The sequence below is a fragment of the Tachysurus fulvidraco genome, chromosome 11, assembly GCF_022655615.1.
Source record: "Tachysurus fulvidraco isolate hzauxx_2018 chromosome 11, HZAU_PFXX_2.0, whole genome shotgun sequence".
NCBI lineage: Eukaryota > Metazoa > Chordata > Actinopteri > Siluriformes > Bagridae > Tachysurus > Tachysurus fulvidraco.
The window spans coordinates 9,110,276-9,123,874 of NC_062528.1; the positions used below are offsets into that span (position 1 = coordinate 9,110,276).

The 13,599-nt window shown below is 36.9% G+C and overlaps 1 pseudogene; it reads right to left on the reverse strand.

The window, feature by feature from the left end:
• Positions 1 to 2,355: 2,355 nt before the first annotated feature.
• On the reverse strand, positions 2,356 to 9,956 carry LOC113661242 (annotated as a pseudogene).
• Positions 9,957 to 13,599: the final 3,643 nt, after the last annotated feature.

The following is a 13,599-nucleotide window of genomic DNA, read 5'->3' on the forward strand; positions in this document are numbered from 1 at the left end:
GCAGAGGCGGAGGGCTTGGTTGTGGACTCGTCGATTCCCCAAGGCACCGGGGGTGGATGAGTTCCGCCCTGAGTACCTTCAGTCTCTGGATGTTGTGGGGCTGTCTTGGTTGACACGCCTCTGCAACATTGCGTGGCTGTTGGTCGTGGAACACTGGACCATCTCTATACCCTCCACATGTGTTTTGTGGATCTGGAGAAGGCATTTGACTGTGTCCCTCGTGGTGACCTGTGGGGGGTGCTCTGGGAGTATGGGGTTTGGGGCCCTCTGCTAAGGGCTGTCCGGTCCCTATATGACCGGAGCAGGAGTTTGGTTCGCATTGCCGGCAGTAAGTCAGACTTGTTCCCGGTGCATGTTGGACTCCGGCAGGACTGCCCTTTGTCACCGGTCCTGTTCATTATTTATATGGACAGGATTTCTAGGCGCAGTCGGGGGCCGGAGGGAGTCCGGTTTGGGGACCACAGGATTTCGTCTCTGCTTTTTGCAGATGATGTTGTCCTGTTGGCTTCTTCAAATCAGGACTTTCAGCATGCACTGGGACAGTTTGCAGCCGAGTGTGAAGCGGCGGGGATGAGAATCAGCACCTCCAAGTCCGAGGCCATGGTTCTCAGCCGGAAAAGGGTGGCTTGCCCCCTTCAGGTTGGTGGAGAGCTCCTGCCTCAAGTGGAGTTTAAGTATCTTGGGGTCCTGTTCACGAGTGAGGGAAGGATGGAGCGGGAGATCAACAGGCAGATCGGTGCCCTGTAGGGGAACTGTACCCTCCCATTGGGCAGAAGAAGTGATGAAGTTGTAAGCTGTTGTATTCCACTGGTCTATAAGCATGTGTCAGCTCAAGCAGATGTAATGGATATATGTTTTGTGTTAGGATTGTCTTACATGTAATAGGATCTTAAGAGATGTGTTGTTGTAGGTGTTAGTGACCCTCCCATTTTTTGCAGGTGACATATCGGGTGATTCAGGTTGCAGATGGACAGTTAGAGGCTCAATCAGATGGCACCACTGCTGTCAGTGTTGTTCCTGGATTTCCTGCTACAACACAGCCGGTTACACAGGCAAGTGTATGATGAGCTATGTTAAATTCTTAAGTATCATCATTCTCTAAATGTAACTAATACCTCTGTTTTTCTCTGTAAATAGGCTGTGTTCTCACAAGGTGAAGCCTTAGAGGGAGATGGCACAGAAACCCATTACACCTATTACCCTGCCACAATTTCAGATGCTGGAACAGGCACTATGGTTACTGGTGTGCAGGCTTCTGACACAATCCTCAGCCAGGGCACACCTACAGGTATCTTTTTTAGCATACACTAAAAAACCTGGCGTAATTATACATTATAGATGTTGTCATAACATGGAAAACATACCACCAACACCACTGTTAATGGTGTTATTTGTATTGATTTGCATTTTTATTTGATTTGCATTTATTTAAACCACTTTGGTGTCTGGAGTCATATACAGTTTCTCATTCTCGCACTGTTTCCTTTAGGCCATCCTTAAAATTATTTTGGTTTGCAGAAACACTAAAAAATAAAAAATAAAAAAAGGTTGGTAGGTAGGTCTATATCTTTTTTCAAGTTTCAATGAAAAAAAAAGTAAAATTTTGGTGATGGTGATTACGTAGGTATGACTTTTTATGACTTTTTTTTCAACGCTACAAGCGGAGAGCCATCAAAACAAATGTGGTTTTCATCTGTCTCTGTACGTCTTTAATTCTTCTTACAGTGACTGTTTTTTACAAGTTAGGACATAACGTTTCAAAGGTAAATGGCCAGAATTGTGAATTTCATCCATTTTAATAAGCCTGCCGAACCACAGGCATCGTTAGACTCCTTTACTGGGGCTTGTGCTCAAGTGTCCGGTGTTGTGCTTTAAGTTTTACGCACAGATCAAGTTTTACTTTATTTGCCAGTATTTATATAGAAAAAATATAGTAAAAAGTTGTGATGAGTGAGCTTGTGAATCAACATTGACCAGCAAATGTGCCTGACCTCGCGTCGTGTCGCTGCAGTAAGTTGCTACTAAAAAATTTTTTCCAAGGTTGGCAGGTCTGCAAATGTGTCTAACCTCGTGCCGTGTCACTGCAGTAAGTTGCTACTAAAAAAAATGTTCCAAGGTTGGCAGGTATGGATACTGTTGCCTGTTAGAGAGATGAAAAGCTGCTCCATTATTACTGAACAGTTAAACATATTATGTGCATCAGTTTTAAACCAAGCAGACTTGATAAATAAAATATTTATAAAAAAGATATATTAAAAATAAATATATTTAAACAATCCTGTGGACATAATAACCAGTTGTGGCTCTTTGTGTTCCTTCAGCCTAGCAGAAAAATAATATTAGATCACAGTAACAAAACAAAAAACAGGTTTACAAATTTAAGTTAATGCTTATTTTCAAAACACCAACCTGTACAATGAGGCTTCGTGTAACTGTGTCAATACGGCCTCTCTCCGGAACACTCTCGAATCTCATTATCACACACAGTCTGGGATTGTTCTGCTTCTGCACTCACGGTCACATTCATGACTCCTGTAGTGTGATGAAAAGTATTAAAAAGAGTGTAATTACTAATTAAAAAAACAAATTAAAAAACAAATCCATTGCAGCAGACAACCCAATGTTGTATGTTCTTGCTATTTTCATGACAAAGCACAGTTATGGTTAATGGTTAAGAGGTGTGAATGAACAAGAAATTTGGTATTGTGATGGCGGAGCATGCTGCCACCCAACGCAGAGGAAAAACTGGTCCTCGCCCCCAACAGCTAAAAAAAGAGGAGGAAAAGTGGTAGTGCAGCACCATAGCCAGAGCTGCTGACAACGCGCCCGAACACTTCAGCACCAAGGTCAGTGCCGCTGGATTAGCGTGCAAGTTGGTGTGACTACTGCCAAAAAGCGGGGAGCCAGTCAGGAGCATCAAGGTGGCACTCACCCTCTGATTGGGAAGCACAGCGGAGAGCCAGTCTCAGCAGAGAGAGAGGGAGGTAAGATGGGAAATATACTGGAAGAAATAAGCTCACCCTCACCTCAACGCCGACATTTTCACTTCCCAGGACCTCACCACCCTAACCTCACTGCACCACAAGATCGGAGGTCTCCCTGAGTACTAAACTATATCTCCCTTTCTCTCCCTGTTGCTCCCTCACCACCACTTCTCCCAAGCAAAATAAACTGCTCAGTGTGTTCTTGCATCTGATTCCTGGCTCAGTAGAATACTTTCATGCCTGTCTCTCTAGAGTGCCCAACAGGTTTGAAAAAAAAAAGTTTGGTCTATTAAAAAAATGCCCCCGAGTGTGTCTCAATTTACACACAATAAATCTGATTAGTGTAAACCTGATTGACTGTCACAAATAATGTGACCTCCCTACAGAATACTTTGCCCATAAAAGGATGCAGCTTGAAGGAGTGGAACAGCACTGCTCTGACTTTGCCAGTGCCTGACACCATATATCAGCAGTTATGCAGTCCTGGGAGAGAAGCCATTCACCATGTAGTACAGGTGCATCCTGGCAGCCTCTTCCAATCCTGATCTTCTTGCAGAGGCCAACAGAGCAGTTTAACAGTATATGTTCCTGAGAAACTACAGAGAGGCCAGCATTCTCGGCCGTGTTTCAAGCCATGCTCCCTGCCAAGGCTGATGTAGTGGCCTTCCAGGCCCTTAGCAATCCTGTTCCAGGCCAGGTGCCAGTCCTTGCTCCTACACCAAGGCACATCCCAGGCACTTCTCCAGCTCTGGGCCACATCCTAGGTTGTGCTCCTGTTCGACGGCCATATCCAATGCCCTGCTCCAGCTGTTCAACCCCGGCAAGCTGGCCCTCAGCTCTCTGACTGCTTCCAAACCATAAACCATGTATGAGAAACTATCCCTGCCTTCTAACCATGTGTTTAAGGAGGACATTTTGCCCACCGGGGCAGGGTGCTGTCCCAAGTAGATATCATGAATTTTCTGAAACCTAAACTTTGATTACATAATTCTGAATGTGTAGTGGTTTTACTTTGGCAGTGGGCAGAGACTCTAAAAACTGCCACTCTCCTCATTGCCACCTCTATTTTACATCACTGTCATATAAAAATACCACAAAATCAAGTTAAATTAACTATACCACCTGAGTTACATTGCAAAGAGGAAAATGCCATTTAGCTCTGCATCTATCCTAAGAATGGGTCTCAGCAGGCTGCATTGCATCATACATATTCAGTATACCCCCCACACCCCACCAGAAAATGGGCATTCACTCAACCAAAATTAGTAATACATGTGTGTAAACTAGGTTTTCACTAGAACACAGAGCTCTATAAAAACTCTGAAATTTTTTTATAACTAACCAAGCACAGAGGAAACTAAAGTCCATTTGAAGGTCTTTCTTCCATTTGCACACAGGCAGGATGAATACTCGCCATCAGTAGATGGTTCCAGAGTGTAGTCTGAGGAAGGGACCGGAGTCACTTTAACCTGACAATGAGGCACAAGTGATTAATGTACTGTGAAATTAATTGACATAATACCTGTAATGATAAACTCTTGGTCTTACAGTACCATAATGCATTTGGAAAGATAATTGAAGACAGTGGCCTTGAGCTCAAAAACCTCTCCACGTATAATGGAGTAAGGCAACGAGAGCTCCAGGAAGAAGGGCTGAAACACAGTGAGCTGAACAGGAGGAGCGAGACCAAGACCTTTAGAGGACACGCAGAAAGCGTCGGTCTCCCAGGTGGTGATGGTATCAGGAACAGTGACAGGAAGCTGTACTGATCCAGAGTCCCTGTGGACAATAATGATAAACTTATGTGTATATGTATGTACAAAAATCAACACTTTTATGTACAGAAGCACTGCAGAAACATACCCATTGATGCAATAGAAATTATCATGTCATTTGTTGATTAAAAAATAAATAAATAATTCAAATGCACTAAGAAACAATATTTACTAACCCCACTTCAGACAACTGCCATATTTCTGGGAAGAATTTGCAATCTGTCGCAATGTCTCGGTTACCTGGTTGACCAGCTTTCCCTGACATAAGCATAAACATAAATAAATATATATGGAACTTCCAGTTTTGGGATTCTTCTTTGTGCTGAAGAGTTTCTAATGTGCCAGTATGTATATACCTTGTAAGACAATCAAGTACAGTAGACATGTACTATGCCTGTTTTTGGCACTTAGTTTTAATTACTCTTGTAAACCATACTGTATGTTGGACATCAACAAATGCAACTCTGTTAGATTGTAAATAAAATATAGGTTATTGGTTAGTCGTGGTCTGACGTAGCGTGTGATGATATTTTATTCCTTTGTACACCAAACACAGAGGAGCTCTAATCTCCAAGTTTGTTGCCATCTTCAGCCCCACTATCTGTCAGGTGATAATAACTCAAATAGTGAAAATTTTTTGAAAAAAAGCAGTGATGAACTAGATACTTTCATATAAAATAAAATTACATATTTTGTATTTAAATGTAGGTGATACAATATCCTTTAGAAAACTTGGAATTGTGTAAAAAACACTAATGAATGGCACAAGACTTATCCTAATAAGTTTATTTGACTCAAATTTTTAAGCTTAAAGGTGGGGTGTATGATGTTTGAAAAATGCTTCATAAAACTGAGTCGGGCTGACAAATAAAACAAACGTGTAGCCAATGAGCAGAAAGGGGCGTGTCTTGTCAATATGCGGCGGAGAGAGTGTTCAGTGCGCATGTGTGACATTAGCAGAAAGCGACTGAAACATTGACATGGCAGATAAAAACGAAAAGCGAAAAAAGGCTTACGATAACGCAAGAAGTAGGACCCGTGTTAATATAGGATCAGCTTTCCAGCACTGAGAGAACTGAAGGAGCTGGAAGGCCTGCGATGGGATGACAAGGTTGATTTTTTTTCCCTTCTCGATAGGTGAATAACTTTGGTTTTGCTTTGTTTCACAGAACTAATATATGCCGTCTTTTGCACGATTATGCTTGTGTGTCATTTTTGCTTGTTTGTTTATCTGCAATCGTATTATAATAAGGTATTGAAAATATTTCTCCCTAGAACATAGAAGCCACAACACTATTATACCCATGTGTTTACAGTGAACTTCATTGTTACTTTGGACCAGGTTAATTAAAGGCAGGATCGATATAGTTTTAGGTAGCATACAGTAAATATAAGAAATCAAGTAATATAAATATGTATATAGATTTACAAATACAAACAAATTGAGGGTAATAAAGATTAGATAAGACCATCAAATGTCCACAGATCATCCAGCAAAGTGTAATCATTTACCTTTAATGTTTTGTAAGTTTGGTCAAGCCATGCATCCCGTCGAGGTCTAACATGCAAGCATTCTTGATCTTCTTCAAGCCCATAGGGATAATCTAATAACCGTGTCACTCGCAATAAGTTAAATATCTGTGGGAGATATATGTTTAACTTGTGAGTATTATAAGATTATACACAATATTATACACAAACACACTTTGTGGCTATTGCATGTGTGATTTCATTAACATGAGAGATTTGAAAGAACTTGCCTAATGTGTGAAATAAATGTCAATAAAACACATATTTTTATAATAATAATACTAATAATAATAACAACAATAATAATTGTTGTTATTATTATTATTATTATTTTTTTAATTATTATTATTATAACATATAGAATACTATTTAATATATAATATTATTATTCATGTCTGGTATAAAAATTACACAATGTACTTCTTTAATAAAATGTCGCATGTTTTCAAACATTATATAAGTAATGTAGTTTAGTAGGTTGTCTGATTAAAGAAATCTTATGATTGTTTGAAAAAGCGTCCTGTTTTTTTGTTTGTTTTCTCCAGTACTCTTCAGTAATTGTACTGGGTGAAAATATAAAGATGAAGATAATAAGCAGAGATTCTATAAATCTTAAATTCACCTTTATAGTGTTTAGACGATTTAATGGCTCCATGATGAACACACTCTGATCTACAGCACTGAGGCCACACGATGAACCAGGATGAGCTGAAAGCTCGAGTGTGTTCTCCTCATCTGGAACTGCTTTAGTGGGAGAGAATTTTAAAAGGTTTAGCAATTTCTGGTTAACAACGAACTGACTGAATGATTGAATGCAAAATATTTATAATGAAGGTTCTAGCATTACCTTATTTCTAAAACATTTTTCCACATCAAAATTACTACTAGCTGCAATGACGTTCTCACTGGGCAGGACAGAGAACGCCACAACCTGAACTAATGGAGCCAGCTCCGCAAGAACAGATAGTTTAAATGAGATTTTTCTTTTTCTGATATCTGTAGATGCTTCCACTTCAACTATCTCATGCCCATAATGGACTATGGCTCCTTTAGACAAGACCTGAACCAGAGGCACAAAATATATTATAATAAATGTGCAGTGAAATATATCAAGATCTGAAGGAATGAAGGTAATACAGGTAACTTGCATTTCCTGTCTCAAGTAACATACAGTTACTGCATGTACTTACCATGTATAAAAGATCAATACTGTGACTTTTAGAAGTTTCCCACACAATATAGTAGTTAATTGTTATGGGAATTTCTGCACCACATTTAAATGGTTCTCCTGATCTCTCTATTGACAGTTCACTGTACACTGGACTGTAAGGTGTAGCAGGTTTGGGGAGATACATATGTGCAACATCATATGAAAAGAATGGTGTTTCGTATCGGTGGTATTTAATCACTGGATAGATGCTTGCCTATATAACAGTGACACAGAACATTAAGCATAAATATTTTTTAAAGATGTATTGACTTTATTTAATATCCTTTTTCACTCACCCTCAATGATATCCCTGTTTTAGGATGTTCAGGTGAAGGGACTGAGAAGTTTGCCAAGCCATTACTATCTGTAGTAAGATTAAGTAGTAATGTCCCATGAGTCCATCGGTCACCTTCTGAAAGATACACCTCCTTGTTAGGAATTGGTGTTCCACTGTAGGTTGTAACTTTAATCTGTTGATCAAAGAAAGAAGCATTGCTGTCAAAACTAGAAAAAAAATCCAAAATGTAAAAACTATTTTTTACATAATTGTACATAGTTGACATCATAATTGTCAAAAAGAAATTTAAGTTCATCAATGGAAGTTTAAAAGCTAGAAAATATATCTTTCTTTTCCTTCTATAACTGTCTCCCATTTAAAGGTTTTTGGTAAATCCACAAGTTCCACTTTACCAATTAGGTATGTGAGTGATATGATTTCAGATTTTACCATGGAAATTTCTAAACAGAAAGAACAATATACAACTTATTGTTAAATATTGTTTTCAATTTTCCAGAGTATTTATAAGTATTATAACTCACCTTTAAGTTAAGTTTAAAATGAACAATTAGTGTTTAGTACATTTAATGTCTCCCTTATCTCTGTTCTGTTGAGATCTGTTACTGACTCACCTGTTCCTTCCTCTGTCAGTGTAACAGTAACATTAAGATTGTTTTCAAAATTCCCTTCAAATTCAGAATTCATAAAAGTTGACACATTCAGTATATGAATGACACAACCAGTCTGACTCATCTATTTGGAAAACACAAAAACAAATACCAGGTGAGAACTTTATCAGTATAGAGATAAAAACATAATGCTCTTTAATACAGTGTTACTTACGCACCTTTACTGTATCAACCAGGCATGGTGAAATCATTGGAGCATTCTGATGGTAAATATAAGTCCGCTTAAATTTACGACACACTTGCACAAGTGCTTCACCAGGTACTGGCTGTCCATAAGTGTACCTTAAAAATGCATAAGCATTGACATTGATGTAGACACTGATTTTTTCAGGCTACAGTACTTTGGCATGTTCTGAATATTCACTAAATGTGAATGCTATATTGTTATTAAACAGTACTTTGTTCTAAAATATGCAAAATATGTTAAATGTAAAGAAAACATGAAAAACATTTTCCCTCTCTTTATAAATGTATTGGCTTTATTCACTTTCCACAAATCTCCAGCTTCAGTTCTTCCTCTACAACACTGTGCTCTTTTGGTGTATTCACTGTAATCTCAAACTTGGGTAAAACTAAAAGTTAATGCATATTTGTGTTACAGTAAATGATGTTAGTTAATACAGTAAAAAATATGTGATATTGATGTAACTTACCATATTTTTTCACCTTAAAGTTGTGTGAAATCAGCCTTTTTCCAATTTTGGCAGATAAATAATAATACCCATTTGGAGCCTCAGCATTTAGCTCATGAGAAAGCTGGAGTATCAGACCTGTTGAGGACACATTCATCCACTGACTAATCCTGTTACTTTTACTATCCTGTATATTTAGGAGAGAAAATAAAGAGTCACCTACCGATGTGTACAAATATTAAAAGTCAACAATAGTTTCAGACATACGGATAGTTTCATTTACTTACCTCCAGAATTACTGAGCTGTACTGTAAAGGAGAATATGACAGTACACAGTTCAGATTAAGAACCTGCTAAGACTATTTCTAATATTATCATGTACATTAACACTCTAGATTAATTTATTAGAAAATTACTGTGAAACAAGATATTAGACAAAAGGTGCTAAATTGATCTGTGCATAGAAAAACTTAGACATTTTCTCCTACCGTTTGTTCAAGGGGAATAAAATTAGAATCCATAGTGACAATTATAAAATTCACTGTTGAAAAACAATGTTATGAGCTGCAGCATCAGCAACAAATAAATCTATATCTATAAACCAATATTAAAACAGTTTATGTGACATTAAGTATTACAGATATGAATTACCTGTTTGTCCTGGATTGTAGATGGGTTTATCCGTCTGAATAAATACCAATGTGTCGTTAGATTTAAACATCACTTTCCTTTTCTCTGTCATCTTAAATCTTTCCCCTTTGACTTCTACTTTAATCTCCTGCACCGATTCGCCTTCAACATTTGGAGCGTGTGAAGTTGTGTTCCATGTGGAATCACAAGCATTAATATGAATATTCATATTATGAATTCATATGAATATGAATAAAGAAGCATTAAAATGAATAATAATAATAAAAAATAATAATAATTTAAAAAAATCATCTGGATTTCTTACCACAAAATGAGAGCAGTGATGAATTTCCTTTTCCACTGTCTCATGAAAAAGAGTCCTGTCCTGTTTGTTGTGAACCAGATAAATGTTCATTTGCAGAGTCTCATTAGGCTTCATAAGACTCACACAGAATTTGGCATCAGAGCCAGCCACTATTACTGATGGAAATGTCACCATGAAATATCTAAAGACAAAAATTATATTCTAAGAAAAGCAATAGAGGATTTGAAAAAAATAAATAAATAAATATTCATAGAAAATAACTAAATCACAGGAACATTATTTTAATAAAATGCAAATAAGAATAGTTTCACAGAGAGTATAACAAAAGCACACTTATTTGACCACGTAGCCTAACATGAAACGAAGTCATACATTCATAAATATCCTTGCAATTCTTTACAATTTCTAGTCTGTAAGTTTTGCACTTTTACTTTTATCATTCTCTGCCATCGTTCTCTTCTTTAATCTGGCTAAAGACATATTAATGTATTATGTTTACTTGCTTTATTAAATCGAATAATATTAACAAGTGAGTTGCGTACCGTTCTGTGCAAAGGTTTCAGAAAAAACGCGTCCAAAACTTTTGCACACTACTCTATATTTGAAACTTATTGCACTATGTACAAAATGTAAACTGTCCCAGATACACAAATAAGGAGAGGTCTGTGTACACATGCAAAGCTGAATGGCATGTAATGAATCATACATTAAAGTTCAATCTACTACACCCATTAATGTCATCTATTACACCCATTAAATTCTAAATCCCTATTTTGTTCTATTTATAATATTACATTTGACTGGAAAATCATGTGAATAATTGGACCCTTTTCTGAATTTAGCACTATGCACATGAATTCACATTGTCATTTCTGCAGGCAATTTATTCAGCCAATCTACAGAAGGGTGTTGATGACATGAATGGGCAAAAGGCTCGTTGAGAGTCTGCAGCACTGCTCGGTTTTCAGTGAAAGAGATGTTTCAGAAAAAAGTGTATTATATGGTAGATTAATAATCTCAGCTGAGCAGTATGTTTATTTTCTTCTGGTATTTAAGTGAAGTGAGCAAAAGTAATTATCTATAAAACCAGGCAGTATGAATAAGACAGGAACAATGCTCAAAATAAGGAGAAACTGGCTGACAGAAAAACACTAATGCTGACACAAAAAGGTTCGGTTTGTGGCTAAACTCTTTCCAATGATATGCTTTAACACAAAGATTATTTAATTAGCCTCACTTCAGAAATGTAAAAGTAGAAATCTTGCAATGTCTTTATAAATATGTTTTTTCCACAAGTACAATTACTATGTAGTTTATAGTATAATGTGTGATATATTAAGAAAATTCACAAAAAGGTTTTAGCATGTTAAAAATAGCCATATTCATTCCCTCTCTTTTTTACTGACAACAGAATGATGATTATAATGATTTTTGTTAATGTTTAATAACATCTACTAGATATAGTAGACACTTAGATATTGAGGCTTAACACTTTAGTTACAGCATCAATTCATCTCTCTCTCTCTCTCTCTCTCTCTCTCTCTCTCTCTCTCTCTCTCTCTCTCTCTCTCTCTCTCTCACACACACACACACACACACACACACACACACATACACACACAAATTGACGCTAACACTATTCAAGATGAAAAAGGACCTAAAAATTTCCAAAATATCTTTCCAAAAATTAAGGACCTTTTAAATTTCCAAAATATCTTAAACCTTACGGTCCTCTGTTTTGTCCAAAAACAGAATGCAAGAGAAAGCAGGCTAACAGTAGCCTTATCCTGGTGTGGACCCAGCTGACCACCATGATGAAGTGCAAAAACTATTGTACGTAATTATTTTTTTTGCGGAGTTGGATCCCAAAATCTACGGCCACGACAGTTTACAGATACAAGATTTTGTGTGTTTGTTCAAATACAACTCCAAAATGTACGACTATGACAGTTTACAGACACAACGCTTGTTTTCACAACACCTCTTTTTTACACACGAAGTGCGTCTGCGAAACAACTGTCAAAAATACGTCATCACGTTCACAGGCATTACTATCCGAGGGAAGATGAATCGATTCCACGAAGTGCGCATGCGCCCCTCCCTCTTCTAAACCACTAGCGCCGAAATGGCGGATTAGTTATCACTAATAACAGAGAGAATTTTGTGCTAACACTTTAAAATAATGGTTTTTATTTTATTTCTTGACTTTTACAAGCCATTTGATACTGTTGAACATACTTTTTATTTGAAATCTTAGATTTTTTAGGTTTTGGGAGTAATTTTTGTAAAATAATTAAGATGTTTTATACATATAGTTCTGTATCCCTGAATCCTAGTATAACTCCTAGGTTTGAAGTGCTCCGCGGTATTAGGCAGGGATGCCTGATTTCTCCCAAACTATTCTAGCCACTCAATCACTTATATTGCTCATTAATCATAACCCCGATTTGCATGGGATCTCAGTTGACAAGGAATTTAAAATTAGTCAATTTGCAGATGACACAGCAATCCTTTTAAAGAATAAATTCATGGTTGATGTTGCCCTAAATTCAGTCTCGATTTTCTCTAAAGCTTCAGGATTAACCCTTAATATTAAAAAATGTGAGCTACTTCCCATTCACTCATCAACGGACTCTATCATATCTTCAATTGAGTTTAAAGAGGAAGTGAAACATTTAGGAATAGTTTTATCTAAAAATGCTATTAGAAGAGAAGACGTTAACTTTTCTAACCAGTTGATAGATATGAGGAAATCTTTGAGCCGCTGGCTTACCAGAGATCTCACTATTTTTGGTAGAGTCACTCTGTCTAAATCTGTGGGTATTTCCAAAATAATAAGTTAATGTTAAGAAAGCTAATTCGATCGTTTTCCAATTTCTGTGGAAAAAAAAACCTCATTATATTAAGAAATAACAGCTGGTTAAAGACTATGAAATGGGTGGTATTAAAGCATTGGATTTTGAAGCAATGTTTGGGACATTCAAGATTAACTGGTTGAAAACATATCTATCACAACCAGATTCTATGTGGTTTCACATACCTAGAAATCTATTTAAACAAGTAGGAGGGCTTGATTTTCTTTTGCATTGTGATTTTGAGGTGACCAAAATTCCCGTTATGTTGTCAAAATTCCACAAACAAGTTCTTCAGTATTGGAAAATTATATTTACCCATAACTTTTCTCCTCATGGATCTACCTTATGGAACAATAGGGTCATTATAATCAATAGGAAATCACTGTTCAGGTATGATTGGTATGAAAAGGGAATTGTTTTTGTGAATGATATTATAGAGGACAAGGGTATCCTTTTGGATTACAAAGCCTTCCTAGACAAATATAATTTGAACAGTACATATAGAAAATACAATATGATCTGTAAAGCAATACCTGCACCGTTATTACAGTTAATTCAAAACACATTGTTAAATGCAAGTACAAGACCCTTACCAACACTACAAAATTTAGTTATTAATGATTGCACTTTATTTCACAATAAATGTAATAATAAATTTATTAGTGATGCTTTGAAATCTATACAGTATTGTT